The sequence below is a fragment of the Ambystoma mexicanum genome, chromosome 1p (assembly GCF_040938575.1).
Source record: "Ambystoma mexicanum isolate Mex_15411 chromosome 1p, UKY_AmexF1_1, whole genome shotgun sequence".
Lineage (NCBI taxonomy): Eukaryota > Metazoa > Chordata > Amphibia > Caudata > Ambystomatidae > Ambystoma > Ambystoma mexicanum.
This window is the reverse complement of record NC_090921.1, coordinates 1341966386-1341985144: the sequence shown is the minus strand read 5'-3', so window position 1 is coordinate 1341985144 and position 18759 is coordinate 1341966386. Positions and strand designations below refer to the sequence as shown.

The window sequence follows — 18759 nt, the reverse complement described above, 5'->3', positions numbered from 1 at the left end:
CGACCCTGCAAACTAGGAGGAGCCTGTATACATGGTTATCCAATTGTAGAACTAACCCGAATACCTTCTATACCAATGTAGATGCATGAACCTAGATTTGTCATGTCACATCGGTATAACACAGGGTGACACATGCTTAGAAGACAAGAGTTCCGGAGGATACTTGTTTTTCTGGTGTGTTCCCTGTCATTTTGTTTGCTAATAAAAGACAGTAACTTTGCCCCATGGCTGAGTCTTCCGTTCTTATGGCGGAGAGTCTTTGATGGGCCCGAGCTGATAATTGGGGTGACTGTTAAGAGGACCCCAGCTCCACCTATACATGCCATAGGTCAATTTGGGAGAAATGTGAATTGACATGGGTCAGTTCTGGGAGCAATGTGAAATGGCAAGAAGACTCTTTAGGGAAATGAGAAACAGCATAGTATAATATTGGGGGTAATCTAAAAGAGCATGGTGCAGTTCTGGAGACAATGGTTGGACATCTCACAAGCCTCTTTCCAAGTTTGAATCCCAGCAGGGCCAACTCAGCCCTTTATCCTTCTGAGGTCAACAAACTGATTGACATGAAATTGGGTAATAGAAACAGCTACTTTAACAGTGTTTGAAACCGGAAGGATATGTCATTAACTGCTACATAAACTCCTGATACCATTAATGCAAATGATATGGGGCTATTCTGGAAGCAATGTGAAGTGACAAGTGAAAGTTCTGAGAAGTTCAATATGAGTAACGGGGCAATTGTGGTATAATTATGAAATGGTATGGAACTATTGTGGCAACATTGGAAGTAGTGATCCAGATAAGATTTGGAAGTGGGAGTATTTTACTCCCTATTTTTTAAAGTTGGGAGTAAAATTAATTTTTAGGGAGTAAAAATGTAAGTCCAATTCATTATTTCTTTGCATCTAATTATTCATACATATTGAACGATACATGTTAACTTCTTCTGAACAGGCAGTAACAATAACAGATTCAGCCTGCGTTAAAACGTACACTACTGGTCCAAACAAATCCATTGAGCTGTGTGGGTGAAAGCAGGGGCACAAGATTCTTCTACATGTCTGTTTCCTATTTTTGTTGGGAGTATTTTTACTCCCTATTTTTATTGTTGGGGCGTATTTGCCTATTTTTAGGGAGTAAAAGTTGCAGATACACCCCTTATCTGAAGGTATGATTGGAAGTGGCACAGGCTCTTCTCGAGGCAAAGTGAAACTGACCTGGGCTAATTCTGGGGCAATGTGGCATTGAATGGGGCTATTTTTGGGGCAAATGTGATGGGACGTTATGAGCACCCGCAGTGAGCCATTTGCATGGAGGGTCAGTATAAATCCCCCATTAAATGAATAACGTCATACTGGTAATTTTGAGGGTCGATTTGAAACTGAAAGAATTTTCTGGACGATCTGAAAAATAGGAACAATAATGTTCTTTACTGAGACAAACCTGGCAAAGCACTGAGAAAATTGAGGGTGTGGGAACAACCTCACAGCACACAAGAATGATACCATATAAAGCCCCCCACGTTGCAGGAGAACAGCAACAAGCCCAAAGCACTGATCTGAAATCACACAGATGCTCATTTGTAACATGCACAAACCACGGACAGGTAGGCAGTAGTAAAAAGGCAAAAAGGCATATATGTATCCCTTGCCCCTCTCCCCTGCCCCCCGGCACCCAGCAAGGACTACTTACTTTGTGGTTCCTGTAGACCTACACCATGACAACCATACCAAAGTCCAGTTTCCCACTGAAAACTCAAGATTGTCCTCCATGCCATGAGATTATGTAAATGAAAGCGATGGGCTTTATAATCCCATGAAGCATAACATAAAATGGCATGACAATCTGCTGGTCATTTTCTGGGGGCAATTTGGAGGCTAGCATGAAAATGTGCCAAACTGTGGAAACCTTACATTGTACTATTAACATGGCCTGCTGAATTTATGAGGTTAATGGGTTCTTCTTATTTTTATTTTTTAAATTTAAATGTATCTAGTTCTCAAAAGAAAACCTTTGCAATAACACATTACAACACAAACAATGTAATGTATCCTCTAAATTCATGAAGCTCAAATGGTGCATATTAAAAATACATTTACATAGATGATCCAAATAATTAACAAGCTTATAAATTTAAAAGAGTGATATAAATTCGAGCAGTTAAAACTTACTCAACCTAAAACTAAAATACACACAAGATTTAGCTGCTTAAAATATCTTAAAAAGCTAAATACATTGTGGAAGGATAACATTTCACAATCAAAATGCACAATCTCTTCATTTTATAAAATTGACAAAATCAGTGACTGCCAATCCAAACGAAGTTGGGTAACCACTCAAGCATCTTGCACATGATGCTGCACCATCATAACTTGGGGCACCTCTGAGGGCTATATCAAAATATTTCGTTGTGATCAGAGTTAAAGCTTTGCAATACAGCACAACATGTTTCAGCGTTTCCAACTCTGTGTGGTCTTTACAAAAATTACAATATGCCTCCTCCTTATCAATTTGTTTCCGTCTTTAAAGAACTTCTCTAGTGGGGAAAATATTCCATCTACACCTTAATAAATCAGTTTGCCTTCTAAGATTAGGGAAAATATTAAGAAAAGGTGCCACAATCCCTTGTTTTTTTTATTTGTGCAACAGTTAATTCATTGAGGGAAAGGCATGAAGGGAGTCCAAAGTGCTTCGCCAATCTATCTGGAACACGGCTGTTTTATCCTTCCACAATAGCAACTCTAGATCTGTGCTTCCTATCTCAAATTCATCTAATACCTTATTATATTTAACCTTTAAATCAGAGATGAAGTTAGTTTCTGGGACAGTTAACAAATGATTCAACTTCTCGGATAGAGTTTCCACCAGGGCAAAACACAGCTCCCTATACAAATTTAAATGGCACCACATTGCTTTAAATTGTATGGAGGAGATTCCCAATTCATAACGTATGCCCGCTGCAGGAATAGATGCTGGAACATTCAGGACTCTCCTCCACAGTTGAGCTTCTAATTTATTTACAAAGCCAAACGCCTACTCTCCAACCAGCTCAAGCCCATAAATCCTTTTTGGGCACACCTTCCCCAAATACAAATTTAAAACTGGTTTAGTTGAAAACCTACCAAACCGTCGATTTATCTTCAGCGTCTGAATCATAAATAAAAAAGCTTTGTGTTTCAGCATATTTCTTAGTAAAGTTTTCTGTGGCTTCCCACAAATTGGGTAACCCAAATAAGCAAAGTGACATTAGTTAATTCTCATTTTAAGGTGTGACAAGTGTTCTTCCGGTGTATTAGCAATATTTTGTTTTTTCAGAATTTACACTAAGAACATTTCTGGAGGCAAATAATGCGAATGCATCAAGTAATCTTTGTAAACTAATTGAGGTATGGTCAAAAAGCAGGAAATCATCCGCACAGGACAGCCACAGGACACGAAAGGAACCTAGTTTAGGGGATATGAACGCTACCTTATCCCAGTAGTCCCCAGGGTCAGAAACATATAAATTAAATAGGCAGGGAGCAAGTATGCATACCTGCCTAAGACCTGAGTTGATATTAATTATTTTGGGCAAAGAGCCTTGCCTATTCAGCCTTATCTGTATGCCTGAGGATTCATGGAGACCAATGAATAATCTTAAGAGCCCATCCAGAATCCCCCAGCCAACAAGTTTCTCCCATAGTACTCTTCGGTCAACCCGGTCAAAGGCTGCTGCCTAATAAATTGAGGCAACATACATGCTCGTAGATCTTTTGGTCCAAACCCGATGTTGGAGGGTTTTCAACAGCGACACATTTCATTTTGTGCCGTGGCCTCTCCTGAAACCGGTCTGTAGCCAGTTCAACTTGTTACATTTCCAAGTGGACCAGCAAAAGGGATTTGAAGATCTTAATATCAGCACTCAAGATCGTAATCCACCGATATTTTCTTGGATCTGTCCTTGCACCCCTTTTAAAAATCGCAATCACATATGCGGTCCTCTAAAAGTTAGGGAAGCTCATAGATTCAACATGCCGGCAAATAGGAGGACATATATACTTGCCCAAATATCTGGATTCAACTTTAGCAGTTTATCACTTAGTCAATTGAATTACTCGACTTGCACATAATACCAACAATTAGATCATGTTCAATAGCAAGGACCCAGTCATTAATCAAACCTGGTGAATTTCCCCCGCATTGAATCACCTTGTTATCCCTTGTACTATAAAGTATTTTGAAATTCTCAATCCAATCAGCCTCAGAGACTGAATTGGATTGTTTTACTGCTTGGCCTCCATCCAATGAGTTGATCACTTCCCAAAATCGACCTGAGTTCCCACTTTTTAAAAGGACATAAGCTCAGCATCATTCTGGCCCGGTATAGCTTTATAAAATGTGTATGCGCCAATTTGTTGTTTCTAGCCAGGGGTATTTTCCTAGCAGAAGGCAAGAGCGAATGCCTAGAAAATCATAGTTTGGCCCTCATTTCCCTCTTTTTTAGTAAAATTTGCGCATCAAAAGGCATGAAGGTGCTGTTCTGGATTAGTAGGGCCTAAACAACCATGTTTCCCACTGAAAGTGTCTTAGATTATCGATTGTTCATATTGTGGGAGACTAAATGTAGCCCACTTCCACTCCAGTGTCATAGAGCGGAAAATCTAATTTATCCTACTATTAAACTTGTTCCGAGCTCCTTCATGCCAGTTGATTCGGTTTTTACCCTTGCTAATAAGAAGGTTCTTTGGACAGTCTCTCACATTTTTTACCAGACCCTTTTTCGAAGGAAAACTGGACTAGAGAGTGGAAATGTTTTTAGCTTGCATGGGCATTTTATGAGACAGGGTCAAACAGGCATAGCAATGTTCTTAGGCAGATGTAAAAACTCTAATCCATGTGTTTTAATGGTGAAAATCTTGCATGATTAATTAGGGGAATTTGAAAATGGCTTAGCAATTTTGATGGGTTGTGACAGTATGTTCTGGCATTTTTGCACAATGAACTGAAATCTGGCCTTTTTTTTTAGATGTGCTATATCTATCGCCTGTCACAGTACTTCAAACTACTCTGATTCACACTACCTACAATATTTTAAACGGGCGTACTTTCTAATGTTATGAATGCCATTTGTCCCAATATGGGAGTGACCTAAGTATATGACTACTGTTCATCAAGTGTTTGCATTGATGAAGGCAAATTATTTGCTGCAGGAAAATGTGGCAAGCTTGGCATCTTAAGTCCTTGAAAATCTCACACACACCGTTTATACTGCCTATACATCTTACGACTTTTTATCCAACTTCTTCAGAACACTGTGCTGTAAAATGCAAGCTTTTGGCCCCTTATTTCAAAATGTTTCTTGGAGGGAGAATTCTTGGAGTGAGAATCCGCCTGGGAGGAGTCAAGCTTTCAAGGCTGGCATTTCTGCCCAACAAGTTTCAAAGTTCACAAGCTGCCGATGGTTGACCCTAATATTTGTGTGTAATCTCTTCTCTTGATATTTTTCAAAAGCACGCTCAATGGTCGTCATTATGTCCTATTTCTAAAAGGGAAATGACTAAACTGAGCCTGAGGACAAGATGTATGTCTATAGTTTTCACGGAATAAACAAATATTGATTTATGAGTCCAAACCAATCAAACTGAACTATCTGCAGAATTTTTGATGGACGGGGAGAAAAGGTTAAACACTCTAATTTTGATCAATAATGATTGTTTGGGAATAACACATTGGAGAAACGGGGTGGGTGTTCAGTGTGCGACTATAGTGGTGGGGTTGAATGAGTGTGTTATACGCAAAATGAAATCCTAGATACTCATCAACAGTAGTGCAAGGAAATCGTTAATCTAATGATAAAAGCTGTCAAGCTTGGAATTCAATGTATTATGGGCATCTATGTACCCTTTAAATAATTACATAGAAAATCCCCACATACAATCGCTGGCAGAGTGTGGAATAACATGTATGCATTTTAAGGAACTGTATTTTCATTAAAACATAGACTAATAAATAACAAGGCAAGTCTGGACTGACGTTTCGTGCATTTAGTTTAGATATTTAAATACATAAAATCTGAATCTATGGCCGGCCTTGGATGTCTTGGCGCATAGAAAACAAATTCCGAAAGTTGAAAATCAGTGTCGATTTTGTAAAATCCCTGATCAAAAAGAAAACATTGGAACATTGTCTAGTCTATTGTTTCCAATTGATGTCCATTCGCAAGCTTTATTTTAAAAACTTTTTTGAGGAACAATATTTGTACATAAAAAAGGACGTGTGGCAATGTATTTTTTCATCATCTTCCTTAACTATTAAGATAGCCATTGTGCAGTTTTTTGATGCCATATTTCCTGCAAATTGTTATTGCAATTAATTTTGACATTTAAAATTGACCTTGAAGCTCTCAGAGTTATGCCTGTGGTGAGTCTGGTAGTATCTCCTTGAGGCTAGTCACTAGCATTTTATATGTATTATATATTAACGAAGAAACTTGCCTGTCAATTTTTATTTTTGTATTTGTCTATTCTGTATGTCTCTAAATTGGTTCTTTTTTGTGTTTTATCTGGTATTAATCTGTTAATTGAAAGATCATCTTAAAGAGCTTATTGTATTGCATATTATTAACTGTTTTGTAATTTGAAAGGTTGATTTTATCAACTAAACAAATAAAAAATAAATAAAAAATACATAAAATCATATAGGCGTTCATTTAGCATGTCAGATGTCTTTTTGTTATAATAATTACAATCAATCAATAGCAAGTCTTACACTTCCATTTTCAGTATATGATTTGTTATTCGTTTCTTTTTTTTCGTTTGGAAATACAAAAATGCATTTATGAGATGGCAGATGTTGAATAGTAAGTAGTACCGCGTTGTTTCTTAAAATCTAAAACATTGTTAAATCTGCTGAGGAGACCAGGGTAATGTGTTCTGAATTATAAGGCAAGACAGGAGGCACGTATTATTAGAACTGGTAGGCGTGACTCTGCAGACGGTTCTCGTGCTATTGGCTGCTCGCATGCTCCGCCTAGTACACCTGTTAGTATCCTTCTCCATTGAAAGATAAGCTGTCACACCTATAGCACTCTCTGACCACAAAGTCCTGATGCAAACAAAGACAGACTGAGCGGTTTTTGTCTCCTCTGCCCCACGTCTACGACTGGTATACTGTGGTGTGGGTACAGCCCTAACATACCCTTACCTTGTCCTCTGAATCAGGCGACAGACGGTGGCCGCTCTGCGTAAAGGGGGTGTGGCTTCGCATATTCCCTATACCGTTGTCTTTGGCCTGCGTCTCAAGCCTCGGTTTAGAGTTCAAGCACAGTGTTTCTATTGGTCGACCATCATCCATCCATCATCCTCGGAATCGAGTCTTGCACCGCACCTCCTCCTGGGAACAGAAGTCTCAAATCCATCTCTCCTATTCAAGCAAATCCCTTGCCCCTCTGCTTGTCCAGACTACGCCCCCTTTTCCTATTGGTTCACTGTGTTCTGATGGATGGGGCTTGGCAGGCAGCAAACGCCTAACAGGGCGGTGCTTTCAGTCGCTCTGTGGACGGCAGAGCATGAAGACCTCCTTTTTCTTTTCTGTTCGGGCTGCCGCATTGGTGGGCGGGGAAGGCCCTCTCACCCCATGAACCAGCAAAAGAGAATCCCAGACATGGTACAGCGCTGAAAAAAAGATATAACCCAGCCAGGCTCCTGCTTCTGGGACAACACTACTTATACCAATGTAGACATTTTATTTGCATTTCATTTTTGATTATTTTGATGAAGTTCAAATTCCATATTTTTCAAACGGATCAAACATCAGGTAAAATATGAATGTGGCTTTTCATGTCGTAGACAGTGGCTCAAGTGTGCTTGTCACTGAAACATTTTTCCACGTTTATTGGATGTATTCCATTTGTAACCTGCCTTTCCTCTGCTTCCTGTGTGTCAGTCAGAGCAGGAGATTGTGTAATATGCCACCTAGTGTGCCCCCTCTTAATCTGTGTATATGGGATATGTGTGCAGCTCCAGCATGTGTGCCAGTGTCCGGGGCGATGCCCTTGTGTAGTGTTCTTGGTACTTGGAGATGCACATGGGCTGCCCAGGAATGCAGACATTCCACTGTGCAGGTACAGCTCGTACTGCTGCAGCGTGGCAAACGTAGTGACCACACGCAGTATTACTTTATCAGATCGGAAATGTGCACACAGAACGTATTGGCTTTACCAGGTACGGATACCGACCTCACTGGTAGCACTCGTGTGTGTTGAAGTCATGGTATTTAAAAACCGGTCGTTTGCTATGCGCAGCTATTATGTGAAGTGTTCACTGTTGTCAATTATGCAGTGATGCATGTGTGCATTACTGTGATATGTGCATGCTTGCAAGAAGCATAGTTACACCATTCTATCTATAGATTCACATTGATTATGTGTTATATTGATTTAAATGAATTGTTGCACCTCTGCAATGGTGGGGTGCGTGCATGCACACCATTTGCAGGAGTGCCACGTTTTATCTATGGTACAACATTGTGCCTTTTTTCTGTATATTGACTTTAAAGTTATTGTTTCAAGGGGTTACTCGTGTTGCGTCTGTCTAATGAATTGTTGCCACATGTGCCGTATTTTTAGTGCTGCATAAATACTTCATTGTAACGAGTGTGCAGTGTCGTTGTATTTGACTACACACGGGGGCGGTAACCCTATACTCGTTACCTATGCATACTGATTGTACTGGCATTGGCACTGATGCTTTTTTACACCCACGTGGTACTAGTGGCATTCTTTTCTAAGCATGGGTACATTCTCGGTGGCACATTGTATTATGATTGGAATACATGTATGATCAAAGATAAATAATGCAAATGCGGTTGGATAAAAACACACGTATAGGTATTATTATTCTCCAAAGTACTATTACTTGCTGTCAAATTATTAAATGAAACAAGGTGCAATATTGGCATATTTTCAAACCGATTGTATTAGTATCTGTGTGATATTTTAATTACCTTGGTGAATTATTATGATTGGTTATTTATAAAGCGCTTAGTACTCGGAGGTTTCTATGTGCGGATCCGGGGATCGAATCTGTGTTGCTCCATGTCGGCATGCTTCCAAGGCGAGCGCGTTGCCCCTGAGCTATCCTCCCGAGACTAATCTAGGCCATTTGTCTGGTTTATGGCTAAGTTAAATCTTCTGTGTATTATTGTTTCTCCTCCATAATATTACGTTGATATTAATATGCCATTTATGCTTTCCGCACATGCAAACTATTGGCACAAGCGCACAATGTAGAATCGCATGGTTGATAGCCTATTAATAGATGCATTACCAATAGTCCCATATAATGTGTTACATGTTGTCACTGTTACGTGTGAATGCTTATGGCATCGATATTTAATATGCATACTTGTTGTTATTCCTTCACACATCTGCGGCACTGTGAATACAACCAATAGCAGTGCATATTAACAGGTAATCAGTAATATTACACTATGTGTCTAATCATGTTCCAATCTTGCAATGCTTGAAGACACAGGACCCGCAGTACTGGTCTCCCCACAGTCAGCTTGATATTGAAACTGGATTGTGCTGGGCTGTATGATTACATACACATAACATGATCATGCACACTTATGCATTCTAGCTTGATCTGCACAATGGCTAAGGGCTCAACGTTGTTGTCTCTGGAAACATTTGCATTACACAGACATGATGACAATATATTGATGGATGGATTGGATATGTGGTTAGTTGGCAGGCTCGTAGGGTTTTGATACAAGTTTGCACAGCAGCAAAGATCTTTCATTGTGCTGCACATGCGTAAGGCATACAAGCTTTGCGCGCGGGTCAGTGAAGGGCTGCAGAAGTAAGTTATGATTGTGGTGCTCCCATACTGTGCATCTTCAGTATGCTGACCCCCAAGCAGGTGAATGATAGGGGCCAAAGGCGCACTGTTATGAACCTTTTGATCTGTCAATCTGAAATCAAGAATCAATCGCTCTCCCTATTTGTAGTTTTGTTGAACGTGGACTAAGTACGACCCAAGTGCTGGATCTGAGAACCTTTTTTTATATTCCCATCATCGGGCACGCCAGGTAGCTCACCAGGCTCATTTACATAGAGGTTCTACACTCACGGCTGGCCTTAGAGGCCACAGCTCAGTGGGCAGCAAAACAAATAGTTGGCACCCCTACATCGCCCCCCCCCCGCACGCGTAATGGTCATGAGGGAAGGGGGGGGCATTTTTCAATAGGTGCTGCAGCGCCCTATTGTTGTTAAGTGCTCTCCACTCCTGAGGGCAGGGCGCATTTAATTTCAATAGGGCGCCTCTGCCACTCCGTCTCCCAACCATGCCAGCTCAGAGAAGACCTTGAAAGACTCCCCCCGAGCTGGCGTGGCGGGGGGCTAATAGAACCCTGGGCGGTCGCCCGGATGGCCCTGCCCTAAATCTGGCCCTGCTTACACTTCAACATATTATTTGGGGTAAGAACCCTCCCTTCTATTTACAAATACTGAGAGGAGATGATTTTCTTCTCTGGGACCTTTCCTCCGACACCCACTCCGTAACGGACCATCCAGTCATGTGTGTGTGTGTTGCATCATAGCATTGCATTTCTGTCTGGTACTCTATTGTGCCAATTGAACTTGGCATTTTGCATAATACATTGGGTGGGTTACACAAACTCATCTATGCGTTCTGCGTGCTGGTCGGGGCCCGAATTTCTCCAATCACTCAATAGCAATTCTGGCCTTTCGAGTTCCCTCTATGAATACCCTAGATTGGAAAACACACCCTTCAAAACTAACTTTACCTGTGTAACACGTCAGTGGCCTAACACTTGTTGTTTGCTTAGGAAACAACTAAAACGAACTAGTTGATACACCACAAACATTCACATGCACCGCCAACAGTTTTGTGTAGGCATTGCATGGACATTTTCGAGGCAGTGCATAATGGTACTACCTGACCATAAGATGGCAACTTCTGGCTAATGCCTTTACAAGAGCCACACTGTTGACTTTGACAACGCTTCTTCTATTTATAGCAGGAATGAAGTGCAAGAAACAACATCAATGACCCACATATTGATGGCCATTGGAACTAGTCTGGCCATGGGAGGTCAGTGGGTGGATAGAAACCCAAACCCCCACAAGCTATGTTATGTTATGTTATTTTGCATTTATATAGCGCCTTATATACCATTGGTATGGTCTGAAGGCGCTGGTAGGTTGAACGCCCTTGGGAACCGAAGTTCAGGTCAGTAGAGAGAGTAGAGGGAGTCCAAAAGTGCGTGTGCACACCAGGTATGTGTGCAGCTGGTGCGGAAATCGAGTGGTAGCTGCTTCTTAGCTGTAGGTGTGGTGGTTGAGAGGTCAGGAGTATGTGTTCGCTCTGGTCGGTTTTACCCACAACGAGTGTGGCTGCGTTAGGCCTGAGGAGAACGCCTGGCTGGGGGGTTGTGAAACCAGCAATGATTACTTAGAGTAATGTGGAGTAAGCGGGAGATGTAGATATGAGAACAGTTATACCGAATGGTGTCATAGTATCTCTGTGTTCTAGATGAGTGGTGGTGTAAAGGGGAGAGTAAGCGTGGGGTGTGGTATGATGTATGTTTTCAAGTGTTTCCTTCATTCCAAAGCATATTAAGTATCGGGGCCTCCTTACAGCCCAACTCTGCCCATCTTCACTTCCCATGACAGAAGTTGCACCCCATAGAAAGTGCTTACAGCACCACTTAATAGCCAAAACGAAAAAGACTGATGTGGGTATCTCACTTTCACAATCTTTTCAGCATGAAAGGAACAGAAACAATATGTGTTTGTAAGATGCAGGTCATTGGTTTGAACTGTTTTGGTCAAACTAGCTTTTCAAGAGTCAGAGGTCAATAAAATGCGTACCTTCGAATTGGGTTAGAGAGTTACATATGTGTCTACATTATTTTGCAACTGCAAGAAGATTGTAACAGCAAGATCTATTTTAAAAACCAGTTGGTCATCACTATGCAACAGAAATCTCCCATCCACTAAAATATTCCACATGTGTGTGCTCTCTCAATCAGTACCCAATTATACTTGCTGCTGTTAGTTCGTAGTGTGGTAGTGTGTTTTGCATCACACGGCAATGTTACTAAAGTGTGCTCTTCTCCGGGGATTCATTGGAGATGTGCAATAATCAATATGTTGCAATAAGCAACTATTCTGTAGGTTACTGCTTACGTGAGCGGTATAATGTGAGCGTTCTAATTGATACAGTAACAAATCTTACTGGCAAGCTGGAAGGGGACAAGGAGGAGCATTCAGTAAAGTCAATATTGACATTGCCTGGAGCGGGCTTTGGCCATAGTGATTGAGCAGTGAAAGCGCGTTATCCGGAATTTGGCCCAAGGTGATTACAGGAATCTTCTGTAAGGTAAATTGAATAGAACCATAACCTGGAGCATTGCCCCCCACTCTTCAATTTCTACACAAATGCATAAGGATACATCTTTGCGATAGGGGATGATACAAAATCATCAAGGGGGGACTCTCTGGAAACGGGGCATTACCAAATTGTGGTGGGCGTGGCCTAAAGAGGGGGTTTGAGTGGCCTCCACGAGCCCCCCAATGCATCTTCAGCTGGCCCTAAAATCACCTATGAGAGCACCTGTGAGAAAGCGCCAATGAAAGCTACCTGCTGCTTTGCATGAAATCCAAGAGCATTTTGGTAACACAAGAATGAACACACGTTTTTAAATATGACCTATCCATGGCAGTGATTTAAGAGTGCAGGTTTCTGAGTACATAATGCACACTGACCTGGCTGCTTAGCTTTTGGGGTTGGAGGAGCGCAGACAGCCCCCCTGCACCTCCCGGTAAGCTGTCTGAGACTACCATGGTTCCATCCCACCACACTTTAAGCTCTGGATAAGGGTGAACCAACCCAGGACACCCTCCCATCTCTAGATTGATGGGGGGGGGGATTGAGTAATCAGAGAAATGTGCTTGAGCTAGAAAAGGAAATGCGAGAGGGATATCAAACTGCAGTGCCCGCTACACATCAGCAGATATGTAAGCATGTGCTCTGGGACTCAGCTCGGGTTTCCCAGGACAGCATAGATTTTGTTTCCATGTGAGCCAGGAAACACACAACCTCTTTCAGTGCAGGGACTGATCCTTCAATGCTCAGACAAAACACTAGACCCAACGAGCACACGTAGAGCAGACAATAGTGCGAAACGGAAATAACCTAGATTCTACTATTATATACAAATCAAGTCGGTCACCATGGGTACCTTCTCTGGGGTGTCTTTTAACTTTTTTAGGTTCCGGTGGATGAAGTTATCCAAAATATGATGGCTGCTCCATTTTGAGGGTGGTCATCTGTGAATCATTGCCACATGTCCCATTCTCAAATCCACTTCCTTAGGATCCAGGGATTTCTTCATAAACAGTCCTATAATTCGGTCAATTGTAAAAAGATGCGGGCAATTCATTAACATCAAGCAAGATAGTGTAATGATCTAACTTATTATCTGACCTGACTTGACATGCCATGCCACGTTGAGTGTGAATGAGTGCCTGTACACACACCCCACCCCTGCCTCGGATACAGGGAAGTCGGTCGACATGTTTCAATGACTTGAGACGTTGTTTGGGGAGAAAGGGCAATGCATTTGTGAAAAGAGGCTGGTTTGTTGTCCCAGCTATGCCCTCTCTGACATGTGTCTTTTTATCAACAATAAATGTCATTGTGTCCGATGGATGTTATTTCAAGGGACCAGTGACCCTTTTTCTCACCAAATCGTTGATCGATTCTCCCAGGCTGTGGTAAACCGTTCTCAGCTGTGCCATCTGCCACTGGAAATGGCTTACTTCCAGAATTCGTGTTTCACGTGGAAACATTTGGTTTTTCTATAAAATGTTTGCATGAGTGCAGCATTTTTCCAGCCAACATCTTTCAACTTTTCAGGAAGACATTCAAAAATCCCCACAGCCTTTCAGGCGGCTAAGGAACAGATTGGGTTTGTAATCACTCTGGTAATACAAGTATGGCCTGGTTGATCCTGGATATCACTGCATGAGTAGGATGTAGGCCAAGCTTGCGATGTATGGAAGCATCCCATGGTGAACTGTCTCAACGGGCGACCGGCAGCCAAAGGGAGAAGTCTCCCAAATCCCTTACCAAAGTGTTTTTAACACAAGCCATTCGGGGTGCTTCTGAGTGAGATTGAATCGCAGGAAATAAATAAATGGGCCAATCTCACCATATGTAATCTCTTGAGATGTGTCAATGTATGATCCCGTTGGCAGGGCAGTTGATGAAACGAATGTGAGATTCCCTCATTTGAAGGATGTTGGCACCTGTATTACCTAAAAGACTTTGGGTCCTGGGTTAAAAAACGTACAGTTTTTGAGGTGGGGCTTTCTTTGGAATATTCAGTTGGTGGGCTTTCTACAAAGGCCTGCCTAGGACTTTGTGGAAGTTACAGATTTCTCATTTACGGAGGCATATATTTGTTCATCTTCAATTCCAACCCACATTTCACCCAACCTTCTTTTTGTGTTACTACATATGAGGGTTCTAGCTTTTGTTTAGAAACATTTGATCGTTGTGTGAGTTATACTGATGAGTTAAGACTGAAGGGGGAACAAGTTATTATTTAGTGGAGGAGTGTCATTTGTAAAATTGTCTATCCCAAGTTATTTCTTAGTCAGTAAAAAAGATTGACAGGTTTATTCTTTTGGAAGATCAGATCCATTTGATAGCCTCTAGGTTTGGTGGTGTCTTATACTTCTCTTTGCAGGGAGGGGATATTTATCTCATCAGGTCACTATTGGGACAACCCCAAAATATTGAAATCCCCTAGAAGGATCGTCTCCATCACCAGAAAATGCATGGAACTTGTATACCTGCATTTGAATGTTCAACTTTCAGCAATGCTTTGTATAGCATAGAAACCCAACACTCTCAGAACCGGGATATAGAACTGTATGTACAATGACTGCTGTGAGGAAATTGAGGCAATGATACACGTCACTCCTGACTTATGGTTCAACATATCTTTATTTCAATTGACAGAATGGTGAGGGTTAGGGTTAGATAAACACCTAACAGGTACTACGGGAAACTCTACAACTAAAGATCTTCCTTCATTTTGAACTATGTCAGGATGGGTAGAACTCCCTAATTATCTTTTAGTGTGCCCAGTATTTCACTTGGGATTAAACGTAAGATCCAGGCCTATTCTAACCAGTCCTCACCCTTCCATGGGTACCCTCATCTACAAAGAATGACCACATGGCGTGGCTATCAGAAAAGTCTTTAGCCCCCTATCTACCCTCTACTAATAACACGAAAGGGTTTGGTTGAAGACAGTGTTCATAAATCTACACTACAATGTCCATCCTTGTTCCCGTGCAAAAACAAACAAACTTGTTCCTTAGGTCTCAATATTTACAACACCACCCCCCCACCCAGGACATTGGATTTAAGAATTAATGGCAGGTTTCTCCCGGAACTCTGCTTCAGGATTCACTACATGTCCCTTCTGGACCATCCATCTTCTGCGTCCCCTTGTTTCAGGGTTCTTCTTCATCTGTCTCCTTTGTATCAGGGGCTTTGGATTCACAGTAGGCCCCTCTCACGGGCCCGTGGGTACAGGGTTTGCATCAAGCCTCTCTCATAGGCCTTGGGGCAGCCATATTCACAGCTGGCCTCTCTCCTAGGCCTTGGGATACAGAACTCCTAGAAGGCCTCTCACCTTGGCCATGGTTCAGCATTCACAACAGGCCTCTGTCATAGGCATGGGCTCCTCCTACCAGGGCCAGTAGTGGCTCTTCAGGTCAGCCTTCTGTTTTCACGGCTTGAAAAGCTTAACAGCTCTTCCCCCCTCTCCTTCAAGCCTATCACTGCCTTCCTCCATGCAGCAGTCTTTCCAGTAATCCTCCTTCTAGCAGTCTCCCCTTGTATCAGGGAAGCGTTAGCAGCTACAACTCCTTCCTCCAGGTCCAATACACAGATTGAAGTTTCTGAACCTCTTCTATACCCATGGGGCTCTGCTGCAATGGATGCTGATTGGTTGCTTCCTAGACATCTTTGTCTCTCTCCTTATGATTTATTATGCTCAGTGATGATCATCCTCTTACTATCTCTTTAGGAATACGTTGTTGGTGTTGCCATGTGTGTGGTGTATTGATTTCCTACTCTATGGTCTGCAACTGAGAGATTTCTAAAGTGTCTGCTGAGTGAGGTGCCATCTTTGAAATCCCTTGGGCCTTGAGAGTGCTTCCTCTGCATTTCAAGTAGATGCACGGCTGCAGCCTTTTCGGACCTAGATGTTGCGTTTCACAACATACAGTTAAACTTCTATTCAGGTAAGTGCTGGGGTCAGATCTGCCTTGCCCACCATTTTTGTCTCCGGACAGCCATGGTTATTTATTTGGTTTTCTATAGCGCGCTTAATACCTGAGTTTGGTTTCTAAGTGCGCCTCCGGGAATCAAACCTATGTTGCTCTGTATCTTCTTGCTTCCAAGACCAGCACGTTGCCCCTGTGTTATCCTCCGTTCACCACCTTCTAAGTTGGAAAAATGCTTCACTTTATCGTGGGAAGCATAATGCCATCTCTGTCCACTGTGCTGTTCATGTGTTGTTTGAACACGATACTGAGAAAGCTTTTACCTTGCCTAAGGCCCTTATCCTAAAATGTGGCTGTTAGAAGCATGCTGGTAATTTTTGTTTAAGTCGTTCCTTTGGATAATAGCACATTGGGTGGATCCAAGGAACTAACGTGACTCTTGGGGAGTAACGGGTCCCCTGGTTTTGTCCGACCTCTGGGAGGACCATCAGGTAGTGGCCAGTCCATCACTGTCACTAGCGGTCTGCAATCCCCAAAGGCCATCATGTTGAATCCAGTGAATTCACCACACCCCCTTCCCTTGGTTTCAAGCCTCCTTGATTTTTCTTGGAATATACATTTTAACAAATCTTTGTACCAATCACTCTGGGATTCCAGTCTTTTCTTACTATTGTCTTTGAGTTTGGATATTTGGTTCACTCAATAGGGGAAATTTGGGAGAATTGTCCCTAGGGTAAGGTGTGAATGAAGGTTGGGCACAATGGTGACAGGAACTTTCCAATAACGGCCTGTGATCGAAACTGGAATCCTGGGGAGGCGGCATACCCTTTCAAGTGTCTGTGGATGCGCTGGGTGTTGATCTTCTTTCGGTCTCAGCGACTTTCTGATGGTGGGAGTGTTAGGCGAATGGTTTGGTCTTTGCTTCTCCAGATATGACTGTACAGTTTGGTGGTAAACTCACGGTGTAAGCTTTTCTGTGTATTATTTTGGCCTTCCTTTGCGAGATGTCTTTTCATTCTGGGGAGGTTTTGCAATTATATGGGGTTCGTTGACCTGGTTGGTGATCTGAGATCGTGCAACCTAACTCTGCTATTCTCTGTGTTTGAGAGAAAAGTGTCCGGTGACATGGACAAGGAGACCACAGGAGTAACTGGGAGTTTTTGGACTATGAGGTCTTTCAAGGACGGCCTGCTTCTGGATGTGATTTTCTCTGGAGTAGTTGGGCCTGGGTCTATGAAGAGGTTTCCTAGAGACCCTGCTGCACTCACAGATTTCCTTAGAATGAGTAGCGTGGTTTTCTCTAGGTGTCTGTTGGGTTGAAGGATCTAGTGTATGCCACATAATCCTCATACTGTCAGAGAAGTTCCTCCAATTCCACTGGTAGTCTGCATACTCTGAACTGTCTGTCGATGTCTGCTCCAACTCCAGCCTTTGGGTTACTTCCTCGACAGGCACTCTTATTAGGTGTATAAATATAATCCAGGGAACTCAAGGCTTGTATTGAAACATTTGTTCGTTTTTTCTCATGTTTGTGATTAAGGTGTTTTTACTTGGCGTTGTTGCCACTTTGCCGCAGCGTCATAGCGCTTGATTAGCAAAGGTGGGGGAGTGAACAGCAGTGTAATGCAGAACCCAGTCAGCATGTACAGGACCAGCATCTTCATGTTTATATTCCAACAATTGATGCCCTGGGTGCTGTTCAATGGCTAAATCGTGAAAATAACCCCAAAAAAGGTAAGCAATTAGGAAATCAAAATAGTGTTTTTGGGAAAACAACGTACATTGCCGTAGTAATAGAATCAGTATAATTTTTCCAAAAAAGACCAATAGCAGACATTTGCCCCATCGAGTCCCATTGTGTGGTCTTGAGCGACCTCTATTTAGACATTGGCTCTCCTCAAGGCTGTGTGCCATATCCCAATCTGGCTGCTGGAACGTTCCAATCGGACTAATCACATAACTATATTGCAAGGTGTCTTTTGTTGGTTATGCTAGCTGCAAGATTGCAGTTTAAATTGTTTGTACTTGCTACTAAATCCCTGGTAATGTAGAATTTTGAAAATGTTTCTCTTTCAACTTTATTCAAATGAACATTGTTCTAGAAGTTGTGTTATTGATCAGCTTGTATAAATTATGTCTGCACGGTTGGTCTGCTTTGCACCAGATTCCGTTCGGATTTTTCCCAATTGATCAGGAGACACAAGCCCTGCAGCAACCGGATAGCTCTGTCTGGTTGCTCCTGAAGTTTCTGTGTTTCATTCGATCTAATGATCATATCGTCCAGCTAGATGATCAACCATATGCCCGAGTCTTGTAGAGCTGCTACCACCGGTTTCATTAACTTGGTGAAGCACAAAGGCGTTTATAATGGCCCAATAGGCAGGCATGAAAATGTCCATGCCTTTCCCTGCCAAATGAATCATAGATATTTTATGTGGTCTTGCTCT

At 42.2% G+C, this 18759-nt stretch overlaps 2 protein-coding genes across 4 annotated transcripts in view; one reads left to right on the top strand and one right to left on the bottom strand.

Annotated features, from left to right (window-relative positions):
* Nucleotides 1-7252, bottom strand: part of MPV17L (MPV17 mitochondrial inner membrane protein like) — a 388825-nt gene extending 381573 nt beyond the window's left edge. Inside the window, exon 1 of one of the 2 annotated variants that reach the window (XM_069607017.1) lies at nucleotides 7183-7252. The gene's annotated coding sequence lies outside the window, so the exon portion shown is untranslated. The remainder of the gene's footprint in view (nucleotides 1-7182) is intronic. The other variant, XM_069607018.1, reaches the window with a different exon arrangement.
* A 267-nt stretch (nucleotides 7253-7519) lies between these two features.
* LOC138454056 (myosin-10-like) overlaps nucleotides 7520-18759 on the top strand; it is a 623027-nt gene continuing 611787 nt past the window's right edge. For both annotated transcript variants that reach the window (XM_069607013.1, XM_069607016.1), the window contains exon 1: nucleotides 7520-7794. The gene's annotated coding sequence lies outside the window, so the exon portion shown is untranslated. The remainder of the gene's footprint in view (nucleotides 7795-18759) is intronic.